The 24,618-nt window shown below is 42.8% G+C and overlaps 1 protein-coding gene and 1 long non-coding RNA gene across 10 annotated transcripts in view; one reads left to right on the forward strand and one right to left on the reverse strand.

Moving 5' to 3' along the window:
• The window catches only part of LOC310681456 (uncharacterized protein), a 370,382-nt gene extending 363,200 nt beyond the window's left edge, over positions 1–7,182 (reverse strand). The window contains exon 1 of the transcript XR_014513284.1: positions 6,955–7,182. The gene's annotated coding sequence lies outside the window, so the exon portion shown is untranslated. The remainder of the gene's footprint in view (positions 1–6,954) is intronic.
• The window catches only part of LOC310681459, a 96,367-nt gene that overhangs the window by 1,303 nt on the left and 70,446 nt on the right, over positions 1–24,618 (forward strand). For all 9 annotated transcript variants that reach the window (XR_014513314.1, XR_014513315.1, XR_014513316.1 and 6 more), the window contains exon 2: positions 21,119–21,194. This is a non-coding gene — a long non-coding RNA (uncharacterized lncRNA). The remainder of the gene's footprint in view (positions 1–21,118; positions 21,195–24,618) is intronic.

The raw sequence follows: 24,618 nt of genomic DNA on the forward strand, positions 1-24,618 counted from the left end.
ATACTGCCGATGCTTAGTTCATGTACTGACAGCGCAGTCCTATGGATGCCTGTGCTCAGGAGTAAGTAAGTCCCATCGAGGTCTGCGGTACATGTTCCCAAGGAAGTGTTCGTGTAGGATTGCAGCCTCCGAGTGCATGTAGAGAGAGACACAGACTTTAGAAGGATTACTTCGGAGGCAAAGGTTCTTGTGGCATCTTATAACAACAATAATACATTTTATTACAGTGGTATCTCAGGTTACATACGCTTCAGGTTACAGACTCCGCTAACCCAGAAATATTATCTCGGGTTAAGAACTTTGCTTCAGGATGAGAACAGAAATTGTGCTCCGGCGGCGCGGCGGCAGCAGGAGGCCCCATTAGCTAAAGTGGTGCTTCAGGTTAAGAACAGTTTCAGGTTAAGTACGGACCTCTGGAAAGAATTAAGTACTTAACCTGAGGTACCACTGTATTCATAACCCCCCCCCCCAACCTGGCTGGGTTGCCCCCAGTCACTCTGTCTGGCTTCCAACAGATATAAAAATGCAATAAAACATCAAACCTTTAAAAAAACTTCCTGATACAGGGCAGCCTTCAGATGTCTCCTAAAAATTGTGTAGTTCTTTCTCTGACATCTGATGGGAGGGCATTCCACAGGGTGGGCACCACTCCCGAGAAGGCCGTCTGCCTGGTTCCCTGTAACTTCACTTCTTGCAGTGAAGGAGCTGCCAGAAGGCCCTCAGTGCTGGACCTCAGTGTCCGGGCTGAACGATGGGGGTGGAGACGCTCCTTCAGGTATACTGGGTCGAGGCTGTTTAGGGCTTTAAAGGTCACCACGAACACTTTGAATTGCGATTGGAAACATACCAGGAGCCAATGTAGATCCTTTAGGGCTGGTGTTATATGGTCCCAGTGGCCGCTCCCAGTCACCAGTCTAGCTACCGCATTCTGGATTAAAAAGATGTTAAAAGATCAACACATTTGCCATGGCATAAACTTCCTTGGACTGCAATCCACTCACCAGATGCATGAAGTGTTATCCTGAGTTGCAGGTAGAAGTGGAGATTGTAGACAGTGAGGTCAGGGGGAAATGAAGGCATTGCACTCATGGCAGTGGAAATTATATGCAGAATGCATATGGCTCAGTAAGAGAAAACACAAGTTATCTGTTTATTTTTACGAGTTAGCTAGCTATATAGACTCTGATTCAGGAGTAATAACAACACACTATGAGTGTCTTCTGTCTGGCATCAGGCCTCATGGAAAACCTTCAAGAATTTAATTGAGAATTGGATGAATTATGTCTGCTATAGTAAAATCCGACAGGCTTGCAGTCCCGTCTTAGTAAAAAATGGTGAGCTAGCGAAGCTCTTAATCAGTCAGATCTCCTATAGTTAGATAATGTTCTAATTGAGTGAGTGGGGCTTCAGCCTGCTTGATTTCCTATAGTATCTAAGAGATGTTTGTTGCATTGTCCTGTTTCATTTTACAATGTATCCCCAAACATGCCTGAATCTGTAGACGATCTGCTCTAAGCAACATGGAACAGACAGTTCACTTCAGTTTATAATGTCAGTGCCCAGAGTTTTGAGCAACTCTGCCCAAACGTAGCTGAGAATATTTTCCATTGATCTTCACAGTATCACCTATAAAGCAAAATTCTTAAGATTCGGTTAATTTTGCAAACTGAATTGTAATCCAAGCTTGTAGTAGAATTCCATTTTGGTTTGTAATTTGGGTTGAAATGCAAGGTTTTGGTATAAAAGATGGCGTCTGTAGATTTTTTTATATAATATTTATACCTCTTAGTTTCTCATTTAGTTCAAGGCAGCTTACGTGAATAATAAAAGTCAACGTCATAAGAACAGCAATATTAAAAAGGCAACTTATTTAATTTTCTACATTTTCCCTACCTTTGTCTATTTATTTGTGTTGTTCTGTTGCTGCACTTTCTTTCATAACCTTCAATTCACTTGCTGTTGTCCCCAAGTGCTTAGTCCTAAGCACGTGTCACTTATGCATTGCCATAGCTAGGGCACGGGGTTTCCTAGCTGATTTTTTTGCCTTGTGTGAAGCCTCCAGAGGAGTGCCATTGAGGCTTCTGTGTGTGGGGTGTGTGTGTGTGCCAGCGCCAGCCAAACTGGGTCTTTGACCCCAGTGAAATAAGGCCTATTTTCGCCCCTGACCAGACATAAGCTGTAGCATAGTGATATAATCTTGTCACAGAGGAATTCCAGCAGTGCTTTCTTCTGTTGCACTATATGCTTTCATCTCAAAACTGGTTGCAATAACTTTGTTCATGCATGTTGAGCAACGTCTTGTTCAATGCCACTATGTCTTAGTGATAAACTCAGCAATAAAAATACTTCTAAAATTTTGAAGAGATACATTAAAAATAGCCAACCCCCCCCCCCCAAATAACTACTAGGTGATTTCAAGAAGTGGTAGAAACCAAATCACTTAAGAGTAATTTAAGTTAACCTTAGTAACATCTGGCAAGTTTTTGAGAAATGAGGTTATATAAGAAAGACTAGTTTGTTATTTCACTTAACACAGATTATTGTCTTTATCTGAAAGGCACTGATCTGGATAAGTCAACCAGTGTATTCCAGCCCATGTACCAAACTGTTTGTTCTTCACACAGACCTTCTCATCTTGTAAATCATAAATCTGCACAGAGACAAAAGTTTGGGCTAAGTAAAATACTATCAGCTGTTCCTACAAAACAACAAAGTCTTCTCTCTCTCTCTCTCTCTCTCTCTCTCTCTCTCTCTCTGGTATTAATTACCAAGCTGGAAAATGCTCACTTATCACCGTCCCTAGTTAAATCACAGAGAACATTTTATTGAAGGCCAGGTGCAATGTTATCGCTCATTTGTTTTACCTGCAGCTGCAATAGTTGGTGTCGGTTAATAGTTTACTCGCTATCAAGAATACTATTTCCTTTTAGCTGCTTTCTGACTCAGTTCTAGTACATTGACCTATTGTGTTTGTGCACTAGCAGTTTGGATTTAATGCCACCATTTGGAAATCAATCCTGTTTGTTGTTTAGAGACTAAAAACACTTGTGTGTGCAGAGCATTAATTCCCTAAATGGAACATGTTAAGCATGACCCTCAAACTCAAGCGTTTTCACCATCTGGGGCCAAAAGTTTTATATTCAGCTGAAGAAAAAGAGGCTGCAATGCAAGACAGAGACTGGCATAGCTGTCAACTTACAGATTTGAAAATAAGGGACCAGCAGCCAAAATAAGGGACCTGCGGCCTCACCGGTTCCAGCCACTCCAGTCTTCCTGTCCTCCTGCAGTCTGGTCAAACTCATGCTGGTAGCTTCGAGAACACTGTCCAACCAACTTTGTAACCAGAGGTTCAACTGAATAGAATCTGAATCACATGCACCACAAGGCCTATGCAGCCTCAACTTAAGATGGCTCCCCGGTCTGGCTTTGCACTGCAAAGTTTGCAGCAGCACATGCAACAAAATGGCATCCAGCATTCAAAACCCCCCTCAGCTTGCATTAACTAGCCACACACAAGGCATGCAAGCTCCACCCCCAGTCGTTCTTAGACTTCTTATTGGGTGAGCAACACAGCCAAGCAACACAGTTGGAGCCTCCCTCCTCCCTGGCCGGCAGGGAGGGAGGGAGAGGAGCTGCTTCCTTTGAAATTTAAGGGACATCATTTAAGGGACATTTAAGGGACATCTATCAGTAAGGGACAGCAGCGGGACATGGCGCTGGAATAAGGGACTGTCCCTTCAAATAAGGGACACTTGACAGCTATGGAGACTGGGCCGGTACTGTATTTATAATAGTGGTTGCTTGTTTCTTGTCAGGTCCCTGGAAACAGACGTACAAGATCCCCATGTTATTCCTGAGACCAATGATTGCTACCAGTCCAAACACCCTTGGGGGGGGGGTGGAATTGGTCATCCACAGAAATATGTACTGGGGCCCCAACATACAAAGAGATTTACTCTCCAGTCAGAGGTGTGGTATGATTGTTGTATATACCTGTTGTTTAAATTTTGAATGTGGCCTTGGGCATCTTTGAATGGAAAGACAAATGCCATCAATAAATACTCATGGAGGTTCCATAATAAGGAACAAGGACTATAGAAGTAAAGGGAAATGCACAAACCATGGTATTGATAATAGAATTCAGTTTCCTGTGAATCACTGGTGTCTGTCACATTTAAATGCTCTATTAAGTTTTATTTTTGTAATCAATTTTCATTTAAGGTTTTTCACATAAGAAACAATAAATAGGTAGAATAGGCACCGGCTTATTGGGCCCTACGTCTTTTATGGGCCCTGCAACAACGGATCACAATACAGTGGTACCTCGGGTTAAGTACTTAATTCGTTCCGGAGGTCCGTTCTTAACCTGAAGCTGTTCTTAACCTGAAGCACCACTTTAGCTAATGGGGCCTCCTGCTGCTGCTGCGCCGCCGGAGCATGATTTCTATTCTCATCCTGAAGCAAAGTTCTTAACCTGAAGCGCTATTTCTGGGTTAGCGGAGTCTGTAACCAGAAGCATATGTAACCTGAAGCATATGTAACCCGAGGTACCACTGTAATATTGATTTGATCTTGAAAGAAAATTACAATTGAACTTTCTTAGTTCAATGTTATCCCACTAGAGCACATGCATGAGCCTCCCCCCTCGAGATTTTGACTGCCTAGGGGCCTCCACAGGATTTAATCCAGCACTGCCTGGGAGCTTGCCCTTCTGGGAGGCCCTCTCTGCCCTGACCCTCAAACAGGACCCTCCATCTTCAGTCCATCACCTTCTTGTGTGTATCTTCCTTGATGTGAGATGGGGAACTTCAGATTACAGGACCACTTAAATTTTATTTTTGGAACTGACAATAGAACAGTGTGGAGAAGCCAAATGTTAGGACAGAAAGCTAAGAGCATATACTGTAGGAGCAATGGTAAGGGTCTTTGTACTAGTGACTAGCACAAAGTTGTAAAGTGTGGTTTTGAGGCAATAGCACAAATGGACCAGAGCTTTATATTGATCAGATGCTTTCTATTTGTTTGTTTATAGCATTTATATAGGATTCACAATGACATACTCTTGGTGGCTTAAAACCATGAAATACTATAATACAGTATTACAGTCCCGCTCATGAAAGCACAGTGTCAGTCAGATGTAGGTGGAGAGGGATCATTGTGATGGGCAGTACAGCAGAAAGTATAATCCTGTCTAAATTGACTGGCTTGAAGGCAGCAGCAACAAAATGCTAGCCATTATTTGACTATCAATACTCAAACTTAAAAGTCTTAGTGATGAACTCATCTTTCAAGAAAATGTATTCAGGTCTAAAATTCAATAGAACAATGATTAAAATCACTGACAGGGCTATTGAAGACAGTATCATGTAAAAATACTTTTGCTATACAGTGGTACCTCAGTTTATAGACGCTTCAGGTTACAGACGCTTCAGGTTACAGACTCCGCTAACCCAGAAATAGTACCTTGGGTTAAGAACTTTGCTTCAGGATGAGAACAGAAGTCGCACGGCGGCAGTGGGAGGCCCCCATCAGCTAAAGTGGTACCTCAGGTTAAGAACAGTTTTAGGTTAAGAACAGACCTCCAGAATGAATTAAGTTCTTAACCCAAGGTACCACTGAAATGGTTAAGTGGCTAGAAAAACACAGTTTGCATAGATGAGAAGAAAGGTGTTACCTGCAAAGCATATTTTGCCACACTAGATCACCTGTGGGTCAAAATTATCTCTAATTACTTCTTAATAAGTACAGTATACAACACCTAAGGAGATATGCACAATGGGTAAATTCCTAGTCACATATTACATTGCCACAGATGTGGAAAAACTAGGCCAATTTGTTTTCATGCTTTGCTTAATTGTGCAGAAATTGCATGCCATATAAAGTATAATAAAGGCACCATATTGCAGAAACGGCATGCCTTATAAAGCATATAAACAAAAAACTGGCAGTGAAGAAGAAAAGCCGCTTTAAGAGGGGAATTATGAACAGTATCTGGAAGGAGCGGTTGCCAACTCTTGTTTCCAGCTGTACTCTTTTTCTACTCCAAACATACCCCCAATCTACTTTTTGACTTGTATTCAAAGCACAACTCTGTTTTGAATGATACAGGGGGGAAAGAGAGCTCCAGGAAGCAACTGGAGCAGAGAAGCCATATAAGCATTCTTCCAGTTCACACCTAATTAAATTTTCTCCTTTAATATAACAACTTCTACCACAACAACCAAATCAATTAACATTTGATTTGGTTGGGTGCTATAGCTGCATATGGAAAAGGGGCCCATGATCCTGTGTATATACCATACACCTGTGAATTTTCACGAGAACAGTTCACTGTTTACAAAAAAACAAAATACAGACCTGCAAACCTTTTCTCACAATGTCTGTGATATTACTGGCACCATATAATACCTAAAAATTGCAGTGAACATTGCAGCTATTACTTTCCACAATGCTCATTTATACAGTCAGGGCAAGCAAGAGAGTTTATCAAAACTGATAAACATTTATGTCTCCTATTGAACGGGACGGTGTCTGATCTCCCTTGTTTTGCAACACTTGAAATGCTCATTATGCCTGGGGTTTTATCTGTGTGTTCGTGTGCTTATATAAGCAAATGGAGCTGGCACCTGGCCAGTTTTAAATTGGTCCAACAATTTGAAGGTGAGGCTTTCTCCCCTCCCCCTCTATTTGATTTGGCTTTATTTTGTTTTTCTGCCATTTGATGTACGGTTCCCCCTTTCCCAGCCACATGCATTGCTGTCTAGCAGAAAATATTGAAACAGTTCAGCATATGTGTATGTGTGCATACAATCGCAGGTTATATTTCTTTCTTGGAGAAGTGGCAGTTCTGCATCTGTACCTGATCTGAAAACCTCTTGGTAGCACTACCTTCAAGAGCAATATTATCAGAAACCAAAGGCAATTTCAAATTGTTCATTGGTTGAGATTACTCACTGTTTTATCTGTGTTGTAGCTCTGCCGACGGTAGCGGGTCGACGTTGGTGTAGGGCAGGGGTAGTCATCCTGGTCTCTACTACCCACTAGTGGGCATTTCAGGATTCCAGGTGGGCGGTAGGGGGTTCTACGCCACATGTTACTGCAGCACTGGTGGGCGGTAAGGAAATTTTACCATCAAGAAAGATGCATTAGTGGGCGGTAGGTATAAAAAGGTTGACTACCCCTGGTGTAGGGGGATGTGTCAGTCACATGACATCAATAGGATATCAGATGATTGGTAGCTGGGTGGCCCCACCTACCTGTCAAAGTTGGTTTGGCAGTGCGAGGGAAATAAAGATCTGGCCCACCAGGCAAAAAAGTTTTCCCACCATTGGCATAGAGATAAGCACTGCTGAAAATGAGTCCCTGCTGATCTTTTAGACTCAGTTGCATGAATTTACTCCAAACTCATCTATCAAGTATGTCTTCAAACAACTAAAAATATGCTCAGTTTACTGCTGGTTCAGCCTAGAGATGGACTCCTAGAATGAATTTCAGAGTGTCTCTGTGATCTAATAGTGGAATTATATATTTACGGCACACTCTCGTTATCTTGCTTTTTATATCTGCTTGTTACTGGTTAATAGCTATTTGCAGTAATGCTAATGCATTTTGTGTGTGTTTTGTTTCACCCTACCGTTCACCATCAATTAATGAGAAAATGAATTGCATTTTGAAAATTTCCGCAGGTGAACAAAAATGTCTGAAAGTTCTCATCGGGTAGGGTGCAGGGTTTTCGTAACCGATATCTATCTTTTCTCAGTGCTAGGGTGCAAAACTGGCTCAAGGGGTGGTTGGAAAGGAAAAGCAGAGATAAAAGCAAGAGAAGAGAATAAATGGTAGGAAGCAAGAAGTTAAGCTGCTAGGGGAAGCCAGCTGCTGTGACTTCATCACATAAAGATAAGATCTTCAGGCTTGTGTCATCTCCTAATCTGTTATATTATGTGCCTAAATACTATCAGATTTGACCCTTGTGAGCCTAGATTTCACCAAGTTAAACAAAACTCATTCCTTGCAGAACTAACAAAAAACCAAGACTTTAATTTAAGCAGGCCTTAACTTAAGCTAGGCTGAGTGGCCTAGGATTGACCCTACAGAAGACTTTTACTTTGTCTCTCTATATTTACAGTGGGAAAGTGCATTCAGATCTTTTTAAACACCATTGTTGAACATGCTGGGGGGGGGGGCTAGCAGCATTTTTTGATTTCCCTACACTTTTCTAATGCTCTATATTGATCTCTTCCATTGATATTATGTGGGCTGCAATATAACAAAATCCCTTCTGTCTCCCTACCTTTTGTATATGTACTCATTTGAACAGGCAACCTTAAGAGAACCCCCTGCCACCCTTTTTCAAATTTCCCATCTCATCCTAGCCTCTCAACACTTCAGATGAACATCTGGCCCAGAATATTACTCTTCAAATCCGTTTGAGCTTAACTTTATTTAAGGAGAGTGCAAATAAATAAGTAATGCAATAGTTGCCTTTAATAGGGAAAGCAGGGTGGCATGTTTCTTTTATTCATTATTGCTTAATAAATCAGAAACCTGCAGTGACTGTGAGCAAATCACCATTTAAATCCACGGCCACCCAGAGGAAAGAGGCAAACACTAAGATGTATTGCTGAGTCGGTACCTGGCAATGATATTGAATTACATGGAATTTTATATATATAATGCACTAAAATGTAGTGCATTTTAGGCAGCTTGATACACGATAACTTTCCTACACAAGATATCAAGGTGGGGGGAACAGACATGTCTGCATTTGTCACACATACATGTGCATTTGTGGTGCATGTGTGTTCTAGTAAGACTGATGCTTACAATTCGTGAAGTGCCCCACGGGTGTTCAGATGCCCTGCTGAGTTCAATAGATGTGTGTCTCAGCTAGCTTTCTCTGGCCTATTTCCAATCTCTGTATAAAACCCAGTTCCCCACATCCCTATTAATATCAAGAAGCAGAATGTTGGAGACTGGTGGGAGGTGGGTGGATGCTAAATTTGGTCGCAGGAGATGAGATATATTTCCCACATTCCTGAATGCAGTCTGGAAGTTGGCTTTGGGAGCAGTGAATGGAAGGGTATTTCGGACACACGGTGTTCCTCCTGTTTTCCAAAGGCGGCTTCAGAGAGCTGCAGGGCAACAGAGGATTTGCTTCCAGCCCCCTGCCTACCTTTTCCACCTGAAACACTATCCTTGATGTCCTAGACCAGTAATTCCCAATTAGAGGTCCAGGGAACTCACCTGAGCTGGAGCTGGGTAATCCTGGCAGCAGACTGGGCGAGCCTCGTGCCAGCCAGGCTGAGATTGGCGCACCTGTGGCAAGAGCCCCTGTGGCATCCGTCACAGCATCCGCGGCCAGCAGGGTTCCTCAGCCGCAGGAAGACTGGCTGCTTGCAGACCCGCCTAGGCAGTGACTGCTGCAGCCACTGCTGCTGAGAGCCCGCTGCGGTGGGGGGAGGCGGAGGCGGAGGTGGTAAGGTGCAAGTTCTGAAATCCTGAGGTCAGGGGTGGTACGTCTCATTTTGCCACTTGAGGCAAAACAGGAAGTGCCACCCTGCTCTGCCACACTACCACCACACCACTACCCGCCACGGGACACTCACCGCCACTGTGCCACCTGCCAGTGGCACTGCAGCTGTACCATACCCTCCAACATGTCTCCAATGAAAATAGGGACACCCCATTCCATAATTATAATTTTACTATTTATGCCCCAAACAACTTACTGGGTTGCCCCAACCACTCTGGGCAGCTTCCAATGTATATAAAAATAGAATAAAGCATTGAACTTTTTTTTTTTTTTTTTAAAAAAAAGCTTCTTGCATCTATATAGCAACATCTTTAAGACTGTGGCTGTCAGAAGCAGATAAACATTCCCCACCTTGTCTACAGTCACAGAGCACATCTGTGCTGGGCTTTTTTTAAAGGAAGCTGGTGGCAGCAGATCTAATTGCCAGCAATTCACCTGGCAGGAGTCCTCAGCCCTTGCAGGATCCTCTGCACATCTAATTTAAGCAAAGAAAGGCACAGGCTTGTAGGCTATCAAGCCTATCAGAGCATAACTGAAGTGTAGCAAGGTTAGATTTGGAATTGTAGTTGGTCCTGTGAAAGAGGACATGGGTGATGAATTCTCCCTTTCCCCATACACAGAACAATAGTCTTAACACTTTTCTGGATACAGCAGAATTTTCTGTCAGTGTGGCAGAGGAGTGGCTGGTGGAGAGATGGAATTGTTTGCTACTTAGTTGATCAGGGAAAGGTTTGATTCAAACCCTGCAGCTTCATACCGTAGACTGGCGCAACCCTGTCCGTAGCTGTCAACTTTTCCCTTTTCTTGCGAGGAATCCTATTCGGAATAAGGGAATTTCCCTTAAAAAAAGGGAAACGTTGACAGCTATGACCCAGTCGGATGGGCGGGGTACAAATAATAAATTATTATATTATTATAAAGGAGACTAGATGGCTGAGAACCCTTTACAAAGAGACTGGCCTTTGGGATCAGGCCTATGCTAGCTTAATATTCTGAACATACTCATTTTTTTTCCTCAGAAGCAAGCCCTCTGAATGCAGTACTGCATGGGATTGCAGCCCTAGTCAAAGATGGGTAGACTAGAAGATGGTTTCTCTGCTACCAGTGGCTTCTGTTGGGCCACTTCGGATGAAATATTTTGGTGTTCATGCCCAGGCACAGTACGCATTTCAACTAGACTGAAACCGGTTTAGTCATCCAGAATTTCCCCCCAAAATGATCTATCTGCTAAAGTAGGCCTTTTCTGACAAAAACCTAGTGTCACAATAGTCTTCAAGGTGCCACAGGGTTCTGTTGTTTTTCATATTAATGCTGTCTTGGGACCATGGCTCCTTCACAGAATTAAAGTTCCCAGGGATCCTTGATTTGGTACTGTGACACTTAAACGCGTTTAAAACTGGCTTTAATGTGTAATGTCGGCATGCTGTCCTAATTTTCAGACATCAGCTCGTGTTAGCTTTAGCTGAGAACTGCTGCACGTTTGTCACCTGTAGGAGGAGGCTTGCTGTCTGAGCACCAGCATAATGAAGACTAAAGAGCTTTCTCCTGGACTCTTAGCATTTGCTGTTCTGTTCTTGGTCTGCATTTTCCCACGGCACCCATTACTTCAGTATCTGGGCAGCAGAGACATGTTCAGAGTCATGTTAGCAAACCTGTAACCCATTCCTGCCTATCTGTTGCTCCTCACTTGATGATGATGCTAAAAGCTATGTAGTAACTTTAGAAATGCTGCAAACAGTTCTGTATGCCAAAGGGTAACTCTACTAAAAGCAGCAGGACTCCCACCCCCCAAAACCAAGTCACTCCCATGCAAAACAGCTCAAAACAACACAACTGATATAGGGTAATAACAGAAGAATCCCTGGCACCACTCCCTTTCTGGCAGTTTTTTTGGGGGGGGCTGGATTTCGTATGCCGGGTCATCCTCTGGTGCTATCTTAGAAACTGGCCTTATTTTTAGAGAGGACATTGAATTATAACAGTGCAAGTCAGCTGACTGCTTTGTCACAGAGCTGCTGCTTTCTACATTATCGCAAGTGCCAGAGCTCTCCCTGCTGCAGTTTTCTAGTCGCAGTGCGGCAAAGCAGACGCCTAGAACCGGGCACGGAGCAGCATAGGCTTTATTATTTTGTATTAAAAAACCTTCCATCTGTTTTACTGCGGTGTACATTTTTTTACCTTTGTCCAGGAGAAGCATACCACCTGGATGTGCACGTTAGCTTCAGACATTCGCAGCGTCTCTTGAACGGAGGCACGCACTGCTCGGAGCCTTTTACCTAAATTGCCTCTGACGAAGAGCGATTGGTTTTTCTGCCTTGTATGTGAACAGTTGCTTATGCCACAACGGCACACACCTGCAGGAACAGGACAAAGGAGACGATACCTGTTACTGTCTGGGGCCTTTTTAACCCCCCCTTCTGTTTTTGGTTGTTGTTGTTTTTTGCAAGCGCTCTGCTGCGGAAGCCTTCTCAATATCCCAGAGTAATATATTAGTTCCTGGTCCTATAGATATAGCCACAGTTTCTCCCACCGGTTAGAGCAAAAGCTCAAGCGAGAAAGCAGACTCCCTGACCTAAATCAATCCCAGTCCTTTTGGATGGATGCAGGGTAGCAGTCGGCTAGCAGTGTCACAGCCAGCCATCAAGTGGAGAATCTCTGGGATTGCAATCTCTTTCGCTTTCAGCCTGTGAGAATCGAGTGCTCCACTTTGCTACCCAACTGCTGCTGGTTTCTGTTTTTTACATTTCTTTTCCATAAGCAGCTATTTACTTGTGGTTTTCTTTTTTTCCTCTCTTTTTTTTTAGCCTCCTAAGTGTATATTTGTGTGGATTAGTCTGTCGTGAGCGCAGTCCTTGTCCGCGTCACATTGGAAGCGAGGGCACTGAAGTCAGCCTGCCTTAACAGTTGTTTCTTTCTGCGTGATGCTATGCAGCTAGAATGGGTTACATTGACAACAAAGGAAGACGCATAAAACACCACTATCTTCTGGGTTGTTGTTTCAGGAGAATATATAACTCTTCTTCAGTTGCAACACGCTCTCTTTTTTTTTTTTGTATTTTGCTGTTTCTTTTTCCTTCTCTAAAGCCATCTAATCAAAGAACAGGCAACGTTGTGGATGTGGGTTTTCAAAATGCTATTGGAGGGGGGGCGGCGATGTGATGGGGGAGAGAAAAAGACAGCTAGTGGAGAACGGTGATTTGTGGCAAGCAGCACATCCTTTGCATTCTTGCTGATTTGAAAGACTCAGGTTTTTGTTGTTTTTTTGCGAAGAGGAAGCCCTAAGGGACAAGTTCTGTAACTAAGAAAGCGATCGTAGATAAAGGAATAAAAATGACAAGCGTAAATGGAGGCTCAGAGCAGAAGAAACTGTCAGTGCCGGGATGGCAGCTTCACCCAGTCTGAATAATTATGAATAATTCATAGAACAAAATTACTCTGCTTTCACCTTTTCCACTTAAAATGGCATGATGTGAATCTCTAATAAATTTTCAAGATAAAATATAATGCCAATTTGAATCCGAAGAGCTTTTTTTTTTCCTTTTTGCAGCCAGATGCTACACGCCGATTCTTCCAGTATACCTTTCACAATTATTCCGTGAGAATCCCACTTCATCACGAAGCACCATTACCAATGAAAATTACTGTGATTACAATGGCAACAATAGAATGCCATCAAACGATTTCTAATTTACCTAATTTGCTAAGGCTGACTGCATTAGTTTCATTGCCCTGGTCTCCATGCCTGGCATCTTGGATCCATATCAGAAAGAGACAAAAGTGGTTCAGCACCTTTAACTTCGACGGCACAGGAGAAAATGCAGCCATGTGTTTCATGGTTTCAGCCATGTATGTGTTACACTCCTGCTTTTCCATCATCCTTGGCGATTTTGTTTAGCTTCTGGGCGTAGGATGGAATTCTGTTACAGGTTTGTGGATACTGTAATGCTCAAGTGCTTTAAACTGCAGGAGATTTTCAACCGTACGATCTGTACAGTATATATACTTTGAATTAGATAAGTCTTCCCCCCTCCTTCCCCTCATTTGAACAGTTATCTGATTCCAATATAGAAAAGCTTTACGCTGCCGATGACAGTTATGGTTCAACTACTTAAGTGTATAATCTGAAAATGGTTGCAGTTAAACAAAGCAGATGATGTGTACGTGGCTTTGAGGATTGTTATTATTCATTCAACTCTTATCCAGTGATTTTATAGTTATATGTTTGGTTAAACTAAAATGTTCCGACCATTTTGGGAGGGGGGTTTGAAATTAATCAACTAGGCACCAATATAAGTTTCTTCTTCTTCTTCAGGGGGCACTCAAGGGTACGCAATACCTGCACCTCTTTTTGTTTTTTTTTTTTTCAATAATTTTTTATTAATAGGCCAATCACATCACATTATTCAAATCACATTAATTCCAAATTATACAGCCAAATTTTTAAAATTTTTGGGGGGTACCCATATATCAAGCTCAGCACGAGTCCAAAATTCCAGATGACTCCAGACATCACTTATTTGCTGCTTTTATTAGACAGTTCCATCCAGTTCGATTCGGATAGATCTTTATTCCTTCTTTCTCTTCTTGTTGTTATCATTTATTCCTTTCTTTGCGGTCTCTGATGGTTTCCACAAACAGATTGAAGATTTAGCGTCCCTGTGTGGGTATGCTGCCAAACTCATATTATTCAGGAGCGACCTCTGTCAGCCTTCGGTCGGTCCATTATTTTTCCCAGGCTAGCCATAAATCGAACGATATCGGGGGCTCTGTCAGGTCCAACTTGCATTCCAGCCTTCTTTCTTTTTCAAGTTCCTGAATCTCCTCCCCCTCATCTGTTCTCCTGCTGGCCTGTCTTTGCGAGACGCCATGTTTTTTTAACTGCGTCATAAAATTTTCCTCCTTCTCGCCTTTCAATCTTCTCGTATTGTAATCCTTTCCCCACACAGTTTTAAAGTTCTGTTTATGTTATTTAAAACGCGACGATCTTATTTCTTTCTGGGGTGGAGGATTATTGTAATCATATCATATGAAGGGATTTAAGAGGGTTTTTCCCTCCACCCCCCCCTTCGTTCCAGCCTTACATTCTCATGGTGGTAATTCATCAAGAGATTTACTTATCCATCCGTCGCTCCCGGTCACAGAGATGCATTAGTCAGCAGTCCTTATCTCGAGCCTTACTTGATATATGTGCTTCAGTCTTTCTTCCAATCCATTATCGCCAATTAGTCCAAATATAATTCCAGACTGAAGCAACCAGCACGCGCTAATTGGAATCGGCGTCGGGAAGATCTGAATCCATCGAGGGCTTGTGCCAAGTGTTCCGCACCCCCGTCTCTCGGATCAGGGGGTGCATTGAACACAGCTGGCAAGGGCAGGCCCCCCCATGCCCTTGGGGGGGTTTAGGAAGGCTGCCTACTTCCCATAGCAGCCCCTTAATACCTCGTATGGGTCAGAGAGATGTTATTGTCGGCCATCTTCCAACGCGCCACCTAGTGGCCCCCTCTTTTTCTTTTTGTTGTTCTTAAAAAGTGCTGCACTTACAGTAGAAACTTCATGGTGAGTACCGGCACCTCTTTTTCTAGAAAGAAAGCACTGAATATATGACAATATCAAAACATGCTAATATTCTGAATGTGCTCTTTTGGTACTAAATTTCAGTACTAGCCATTATTATGCAAAGACAGAGGATTTGAGTGATAGTTTATTAATGTTGGTTCCTAACAGGGCAATGCCTAACTCAGAAGTAAGCCCTGTTGAGTTCAGTGGGGGTTACTCTCAAGTAAAACTACAGGACTGCATCCAAAAGTGGAATTCAAGATTGTCACTATGTGTTCAGATACATACAGATTCTGAATGCACTTGAAATATTAAGGGGAGCTACAATATATTAGGGTTGAAAATCTGCACTGAGGTGCAAATACTGTTAATTTGAGTAAATGCATTAAAAAAAATTCATTTGTATCAGCAGATTCAAAGAATATTTAAAAGGCGCTTTTTATAAAAGCAAAAGTATGCAGTAGTTCTTTTCAACTACAAGACTTCTTAATTATGCACTAACTTGCCTTAGTAGTAGAGATGTCATCTATTGGCATACTTCACTACAATTGCAAAAGCATATTTAACAAAATACACAAAATACATTTATATAATAAGATTTTTAAATGTTATATTTTGCATTTAATTTACATAAACTGTTTTTGTTTGTTGATGGAGTGCTTCTCCATTGCATTTTTAGCTTCCACAGAGTTTTAGCTGAAAGGTGTGACAAAATTTTTGCATGGTACCACTGTATATTTGAAAGGTACGGTCAGCACCACCCAGAAGCCATTTAAGGCTGCTGCCTACCAAAAGTCCACATCATTGCGTGGAAGTATGTGGTCTTCAGTAATTTGTGCAATCCAATCTGATTCAGATATAAATTTCCATGTTTATATATCTGATGTGTTTAATTGGTCTATCATTTAACCCTTTATTGCATTCTGCGTTTGGCAACTGATTCGGAAGAGTTCCTTGCAGGCTGTTACTATCAAAAAAAAAAAAGCAGACTTACAGAATTACTTGAATTGCCGCAGTGCAAACAGTCGCTTGCGCTGCAGTCCCTTACCCCTGACAAGTGAGGAAGAGCCATTTTCCTCATGAGGCAGGCACTAGAAAAAAAACAGGATTCAGAGTTGGACTGCAGTGGCTGGGATGCTCAAATGGTCCTTAGAATATCACATATCAGAACTCTCAAAGGCTCCACCTCATCCCCAGCTAGTTTCAGGGACGCACGCCTGCCCTTAACACTTTCAGTGCTTGACATTCTGGTACTAGGTCTGGAGCTTCTTTGTGATGGCTAGCAGCCAAACTCTTATTTGTGGCATTGCACCAGTAGAGGAGGGCATTGCGCCTGGTCCTACGCACTTCTGGAGCAGTGATTGGATGGACAGAATGTAGCTGCGGAGGCACGGGATTGGCTTGTTTCCATAATCCATATCAGGAATAGTAGCTCTTCAGGCTTGTGGGATCTGCTTTTTGTTTGTCTGGCATATAAGACAGATGCTCGGCCTCTGAGCTACACTCCTTGCCGGTTGTTGAGAACCTACTGCATCAAGCAAAAGACCTCCCCTATCCTAGCATCTTGTTCTCATGGTAGACAATCAGATGCCTATAGGAAGCCCACAAACAGGGCATGAACACATGAACACAATGCAGCTATCTGCATTTATGCTCTCCCACAACTACTATTCAGAGGCACACCACCTCACACCACATAAGGAGGCTGAGCTTAGGGACAAAGTTACATATTTTTATTAGCCCATCAGCAATCTGATATTGATGCCATTTCGCCCCAGTGATGAGTTTGTTTTAAATTTGTCAGTAAAGCCTAAAACAAGGGTCAGCAACCTTTTTCAGCAGGGGGCTGGTCCACTGTCCCTCAGACCTTGTGGGGCCCCCAATTATATTTTGGAAAAAAATATGAATGAATTCCTATGCCCCACAAATAACCCAGAGATGCATTTTAAATAAAAGGACACATTCTACTCATGTAAAAACACACTGATTCCCGTCCACGGGCCAGATTTAGAAGGCGATTGGGCTGGACCCCAGGTTTGCCTACCCATGGCCTAAAACATTGTCTCTTGTGGCTTTGATTTCCCTTAGTTCCTCAGACTGCTTTCCTGGGTAAGCTTGTGCTCCATACTTTTCGTGGCCATTGCCAATGGGTTTAATGTAGCTATAACGAGCACAGGGGACGAAACGGGAGTTCCATAGGACCCATAGACCAAAGGCTAAGGGGCTGAGCAGTGGCCCCCCAGCACCACCTTCTGGAACTTGCCTTTCAAATAGTGCTGAAGCCGTCACAAAAACATCTGTAACCCAGGTAGAGAATCCAGAGGTTACCATTCTAGGTAGTGCTGAAAGACACAGAGCGAACCTGCAGAAATGACGATGCCACGCTCCCCCTATGCAGTTTCCAGTGCAGGTCACCTGCCAGTGCAGATTCAGTCCCTGAACAAAGCAGTCTTCCCAACCAGAATGCATCCATACTATCCAAGAACCTACCATTTGCTTAAACATCTTGCACACAGAAAAAGGGACAGTAGAAACTGGCTGATAATTATCCAGGACAGAAGGCTCTAGGAAAGGCTTCCCCAACCTGGTGTGCTTCAGATATGTCATACTACATGTGCCATCATACCCGACCATTGGCCATGCTGACTGGGCTGATGGGAGTTGTAGTTCAAAGTATCTGGAAGATGCAATGTTGAGGAAGGCTGGTCTAAGGACTGACGGATGTGCCAATGCAGATGCTTAAGATCAGGGTGTCAGCTGTTTTTTTTAAGCATTTCACTTCCCACGCAACTAGTTTATCATGTGTAAAACTGGAATTTCTGCAAGTAATTTAAGTTGAGCATATGTTCCAAATAACAAACATATATTTCCAAGGATTCACAAGTTAACTGAATTAATGAGTCTAATATAATACACAAGTCGTATTTTTTTTAAAAAAGGAGTGAGATTAAATTAATATCCTTTTGACATTTGTGGTTCATGTGGACATGCATCAGGATATTAAAAGCATACAGGGGAAGGAATTCAGTGCTGTGTTGAGCTTTTCTTTCCGCTTGCCAAGTGGAACAGTCCCCCTCTCCTCCCCCCATATGCTGTTCTGGGGGTTCTCCCAACTGCCCTAGAGCCAGTTTTGGGGGGCATGGGGAGGAGAGGGGGGAGCCCCACTCCACTAGCAGACACCCACAACACTCTAAATTATTGAGGATCCTGTATCATCATCATCATCATCATCATCATTATTTACTCTTAATGGATAAATGCTTTCATTCTTTAGGGCAGCGGTTTTCAACCAGTGTACCATGGCACCCTGGGGTCAAGGGTGCCATGGGTAGCACTGAGCCCCCATCCCTCCTTCCTTCCCTCCCTCCTCTGATAAAAAAACCCCATTGCTTCCAACATATGTCAGAAACTCCCTACCCAAGCAGACAAACGAGCTGCATTTTTCATGTATCTCTATGCTATGTGATGCTGGTCATCTGTCCATTCATGGTCATCTGTCATGGATGCTTTACTTGAGATTTCTGTATTGCAGGAGGTTGGACTAGGTGATGCTTGGAATCCCTTCCAATCCTATCATTCTGTATGCATATTGATTTATACCAGGCATAGGAAAACTCCGGCCCTCCAGATGTTTGGAACTACAATTCCCATCATCCCTAGCTTACAGGACCGGTGGTCAGAGATGGTGGGAATTGTAGTCTCAAACATCTGGAGGGCCAGAGTTTGCCTATGCCCGATTTACACCCAGCCCTAACGCCATTTACAGTTTCACCCAGTGGCTTTGTATAGATGTTGAAACATTTCGGGTGAGAAGATGGGCTCCTTTGACAGCTGTTGCTAGGTAAACTCATTGTGGGGTAGGGGAGTGGGTGGGATTTCAACACAGAAAGGGATCCACCAGAGAATACTTTGCCAAGGTGGAGCCAACATAGAGACAGCCCTGTATGAACTATATAGTCACAGAAACTATAGTGTAACTCTAAATAGCTCATTGATAGTAACTGTGCAAGCTATTGATACATGTTATTTTTTTTTTATTAAAGTTGTATTCTAGTAAAGTATTTATTAAAATTGTAATTATAGTAAAGTATTATTAAAGTAACATTTAAGCAAAGTTGTAGCCTGGTCTTAACCACGTTTTCTCTAAATCAAATCTAATTGATTTCAGCAGCATTCCAATTTAACATATTTTGGACTGGAGTCATAATCATATTTTCTTTAGAAAAAAAATGTTCCTAATTTCCAAAACAGAGCTTTGCTTAGTATGTTTTCATGAGTAGTGATGTCAAGGTAAATGTTTGCAAAAGCAAAAGGTTGGTGCAGACCCAAACACTAGTCCCCTTGTAGCTTCTTATAGGAGACCAGGAGCCAGCAACTGGTTTGCAAGGTCCCTTGGCTGGCTTTAAGAGGAAACTGGCACTACAACTGCATGGGCCATGCGACTTACCTTTACTTTTCCGGGTAACAACACTGAGCACTGTTCCAAATTGTCAGTCTTGTTTCATTTCAGTTTGAGAGAGGTGATTGATTATTTTTATTTTATCTATAATAGCATTTATAGAAAGCATAGCAGCCACTGGGGAATTTTTTTTCTTAAGCCACTCATTCCTTTACAAGCCTCTGCTTAATAGGACAGACTTTTACATGTGGGCGGCAGAGGGCAGGGAGTTGTGCATGGAAGTTTCTTATAATTTATTTCATAACAAACATGCTTCTTTTTGGAAAGCTAGCTTATTAGGACATGTCTAGTCCAGGCCAGCTGTAATGTGCACACAGCCAAGGTCAGCTTCCTTGGGTATGTAGGAGAAAAACAGTGCAAGAACTAGCCTTAGCACAATTGATCTACTTCATACATATGCTCCCATAGATAATTTTGCTAATTTAATTGCAAACGTTAGCACAACTGAACACAAATGGGGGAAACGGGATTATGCCAACAAGCCCTGACTTAGTCTATGCATATACCTTGTACATAAAAAATTGTATGTCCATAGGTTCTGGTATATGCAGGTGGGTTCCTGTCTGACATACTGCTTGAATGTACATAGGAACCATGCAAAAAAGGTCAAGGGACACAACTTGTTGCTGGGATTCCATTCTCCCCCTGCCCAAGTACTGTTCATTTGTTGTACACACATCCAGTCAAGAGAACAAGTGCTGTTGTTTCCTCAGCTTAGCATATGAGGCTGCCTATGAGAGAGGAGCAAAGGCATATCTAGTTTACATAGCATCCTGTTTACCACAGTGGCCAACCAGATGCCTGTCGGAAGCCCGAAGGAGGGCATGAAAGCTCTTTAGCAGCTGATAACCCATAGCATTTTGCCTCTGATGCTGGAGAAAATATGTGACCAACATGGCTAGCAGCCATGGATAGCCTTATCTTCCATGAATTTGTTGCGTCTTTTAAAGCTGCCCAAGTTGGTGGCCTTTGCTGCACCTTGAGGCAGCAAGTTCCATTCTATGTGCTGTGTGTAGAACGGCTTCCTTTCAGAACTTCTCCCACCATTCAACCTCTTTGACCACCCTGGGTTCTAGTATTATTGGGTTTCAACATCCAGTTGTCCAAGGTCCCCTACATTAGCTGCTGTAGGATCGGCGCATAGAAAGAGGGGAGGTTCATGACAATGCTGCTTGATGCCAATGTAGTTGTAGATGGTTCGACATGTGGCAAACAATCATTTGTCATTTCCCCACAGTGAGTGCAGCGTGTGACAGGTCTGTAAGAATTCTGTAATTGACTCTCAGGTGTGTGGTCTCAGCTCGATGGGTCTGGCAGCAGGAGCCGTACTGTATTTTTCAAAATTTAATTTTGCCTTTCTTTTGTGTGGCACGCTGCCCTCTTTTTTTGTTATGAATGGTGTTATTACAACGGCAATAACCAGATGCCTCAGCAGGCATATTTTCATTATGCTCCTATTGTTTATATGTGAGCAGGATTTTAAAGCTCTGTTTTACACTGTAGCGTCTGTTTCCCCTTCCTCCTTTTAAGTTTGATATGATTTCTCACTGTGGGCCATTTATTATTGATAGGACAAAGTGAAGTGACTGGAGGAGCCCTTATGAAGACGGCAGGCGAAACGCTGGAGAAGCTCGGAGCGAGACCAAGGTAAAGTCTGAATTGGATTTCATGTGTGAAGAACCTTTTGAACACCTAGGACAAGTGCTGTGCTATATAAATGACTCAGGGACTTGATCTCTGAGTTGAGCACTATTCCTATGAATACCAGTTCCTGGGAATCATAGAATTGTAGAGGTGAAAGGGACCCCAAGGGTTATCTAGTCCAACCCCCTGCAATGCAGGAATCTCAGCTAAAGCATCCATGACAGATGGCCAGGCTTAAAAATCTCCAAGGAAGGAGAGTCCACAACCTCCCGAAGGAGATCATTCCACTCTTACAAGAGTGCCATTGCACTAAACTCCTGCTTTCAGTCTTCCCATAAGGTATCTGGCTGGCCACAGTAATATCACAACACTGAGACAGATGGGCCTTTGGCCAGATCCAGCAGGGTTCCCCATACCCCCAGATGTTTTTGGGAATCGCTACTGGGCACTTTCAAAGGTCTGATATTGATACTGTGTTTGGTATTAGCTGTTTCCTCAAGTCTCAAACATGAACCAAATCATTACCAGCTCAGCAGCAGTTCAAGAAGTGAAGGTCAGAAATGTGATGCCTCCTAAGCCCTACTTGGGTGCTCTGCTTGCATGTGAAACCTACAAGCTAGCACAGAGAGTGGGGGGTGAATGTGCTAAATTCTTCCCACCCCCCAATCGCTGCCAACCAATGGAGGGTGGAAGTCCGAAGCAGGGAACTCTTCTATGTGTAGAGTCTCCCCATGTGATTTAGAATGTCAGTTGTGCAGCAGAAAATTCTATGATTGTATTATGAGTTGCATGTCTGCCCGAGACTTGTTTTATCCAAGAGAGAAATACTACCATTAAACTGCAGTTTATTCAAATCCTTTTCAGAGAGAAGCAGGTAAGTTGGTGCAGCATAAAAGGCTTAGCTCTGTGCAGAGATCTGATTCTTGGTTCAACATTCTGCTCTGTTGCTTAGGTTTCTCAATCACACACCTTTCCCTATATACATTGCTCACAGCATAGGGAATTTGCATAGTGTGGTCACTGCGTTGTTAACAGCTACCACATGATGCTTTTAAGAGTGTCCATGTGAGGATCATAGCATATTTGCTCTTTTCAGTCTCCTTACTTCTAGAACAACCACATCTTTTTTCAAAAACAAGAAGCCTTGGTTTATAGTACTAAAGAAAATGTAAAGTGACTCAGAGACACAGAGAAAAAATATCATGCGGGAGGAAGTATTAAAACATGCTAAAACACACACCCCTCCCTGGCCCCAAATCCTTTTTTACTCATATTTTCAGGAACAACCATCTCTACAGGGTACCTAAAAGATAATAATGTACTGGAAGTTCTCTGAGTTTCTTCCCTGGATCAGCACAGACCAGTGCACTATAGATTTTGATTGCTTACTGAGCACTTCTCAACTGCGGTGTTATTTTAACCTAGGGCATTATACTGCCTAACCTTGTTGTGTTGGTTAATTATATTTCTTTCCTTTCTAGGAATGTAAGTTTACTCTGTCTTGATTATGCCAGACCGCAAATCCTTGAAAGGCATATATACTGTAGCTCTGGGGGTGGAAAGGGCCAGTTGGGCTTAAGCCATCTCTGGGAAAGCTCCACCATCGTTTGTTATTAAACTGGCCAAATTCCCTTTTGTTCCCACATTAACAGCTCGCCTGCGGTGCCTCTAGCCTTGACATTGTTTTTCAGTTGCACACTAAATTTTAGCGATTGAAAGAAATTTGGCCCTTCCCGTGTTCATTTGGGAGGAAGGGAGTGAAAGAGAGAAATAGCAGTGTATCTGATTAATTCTAAATTCTATACACCAGCAATAAAAACACCAGTAAAAACTGCAAGCTATTGCCCCAAATTATGTCCACCTAATCCACCCTGATAATTTTTCCCATTGGCCAAAGGAAACAAAGTTCTGTAGCCTTAATTTTTGTCCTCCCCTCTCCTGCTTCCAGGGGATGGATTTTGCTTGTTTTGTGTAAACTGCGCAATTTAAGTCAGCTCTAGAAACCAATAAAGATGAAACATACAACACTCAAGTGAAGTCATTTGGGAATATTGAATCCAATAACGTTAACCTGTGCCTGGAAATCCATATGGAGAAAAGGTACTGCGGAAGGAGGAGATGTGAAATGTTTAGACGCCATTTCCCATTGTTAAAACTGTGTGTTTTTGTGCTTTTTGCCAGCCCATCACTGCACAAGGAACGGGTGATCTGTCTCCCTTTGGATGTTGCTGGACTGCGATTCTGATCATCCCTGTTGTTGGCTGGGGCTGATGGGATTTGTAGTTCCACATCTGGAGGGTTGTCACAAGTGCCACCACAGCACTCCACTCTAAAATAAAAGGCAGTGTCCTCCCCTTAATTTAAAAAGGGACCATATTTCTGGCATTCACTGCCAGAAGATCACTGCTCTTGCTGACAAGCCTTCTCTGGAATGTGGCCAGTGAAAGGCAATGAATGGAAAGGTCACTAATGTCAGGGACACAAAACTGTTAGGCCACAAATTATAAGCCCTGTGGGCTGTCATGCTTTCTGAGCCTTGGGCCCATGTCACATCACAGTTGGAGCTGTTGTGTTCAAGATAGGGTGTTCAGTAGGCTCATGAATCAGAAAGATCACTATGGTACTATAATCCTGACTATCTTCGCCAACATCATAGCAACATTGCTGCTACTAGCAAATTTATTTCATTGACAAGTGGGGCCTCCAGCACAACGTTGTGAAGAGGGGAGGTCCTGTTCAGGGCTCTAATCAGATCAGAAGAGGCAAATTGTGGTGCTAGGTCTTAGGCATGGGGCTTTCTTCAGCATGATAGCTCAGTTGGTAAAGCATGAGACTCGGGGTCATGAGTTTGAACCCCATGTTGGGTGAAAGATTCCGGCACTGCAGGGAGTTAGACTAGATGATCTACGTGGTCCCTTCCAACTGATTCTAAGAATTCTGATGTGCTATGTAAATTTAGAGGGCTCCTAGGCCCAAACATGAGCTTTTATAGTGCTTGAATAGGGTGGGGAGATCAGTTATGGAGAACGAAGTAGGCTCATACGAGTGTTTGTGTGTATTGTGGCGGTTTTTTTTTAATTTCACGTCTCCCAAACACTAATATCTGTCCTTGTCTAACCTGAATATTTACTCTAAACTGTAATAGGTCTGCACAGGTTAATTCCCTCGTATTACTAGATATGCAGGGAGGAAGCTATGTTACACACAGTCAAGAGTAGTTTAAAGGTGGCTGAGCATGTGGTACTAATGAGTGGTTGCTTTTTAGAAATACAAACCTGGAACCTCACTGCATTTTTAGACTGGGTGATATATCATTAAATCGTCCCAAACTGGATTGAAGTGATATTGAACCGTGATACTGTTTTTATAATTTTTGACCTGGCAATACATCGGGAATCATGGTGTGTGTGCAGGAAAAGCCAATGCC

Source organism: Podarcis tiliguerta (genome assembly GCF_965153285.1).
Source record: "Podarcis tiliguerta genome assembly, chromosome: 7".
In the NCBI taxonomy this organism is placed as follows: Eukaryota; Metazoa; Chordata; class Lepidosauria; order Squamata; family Lacertidae; genus Podarcis; species Podarcis tiliguerta.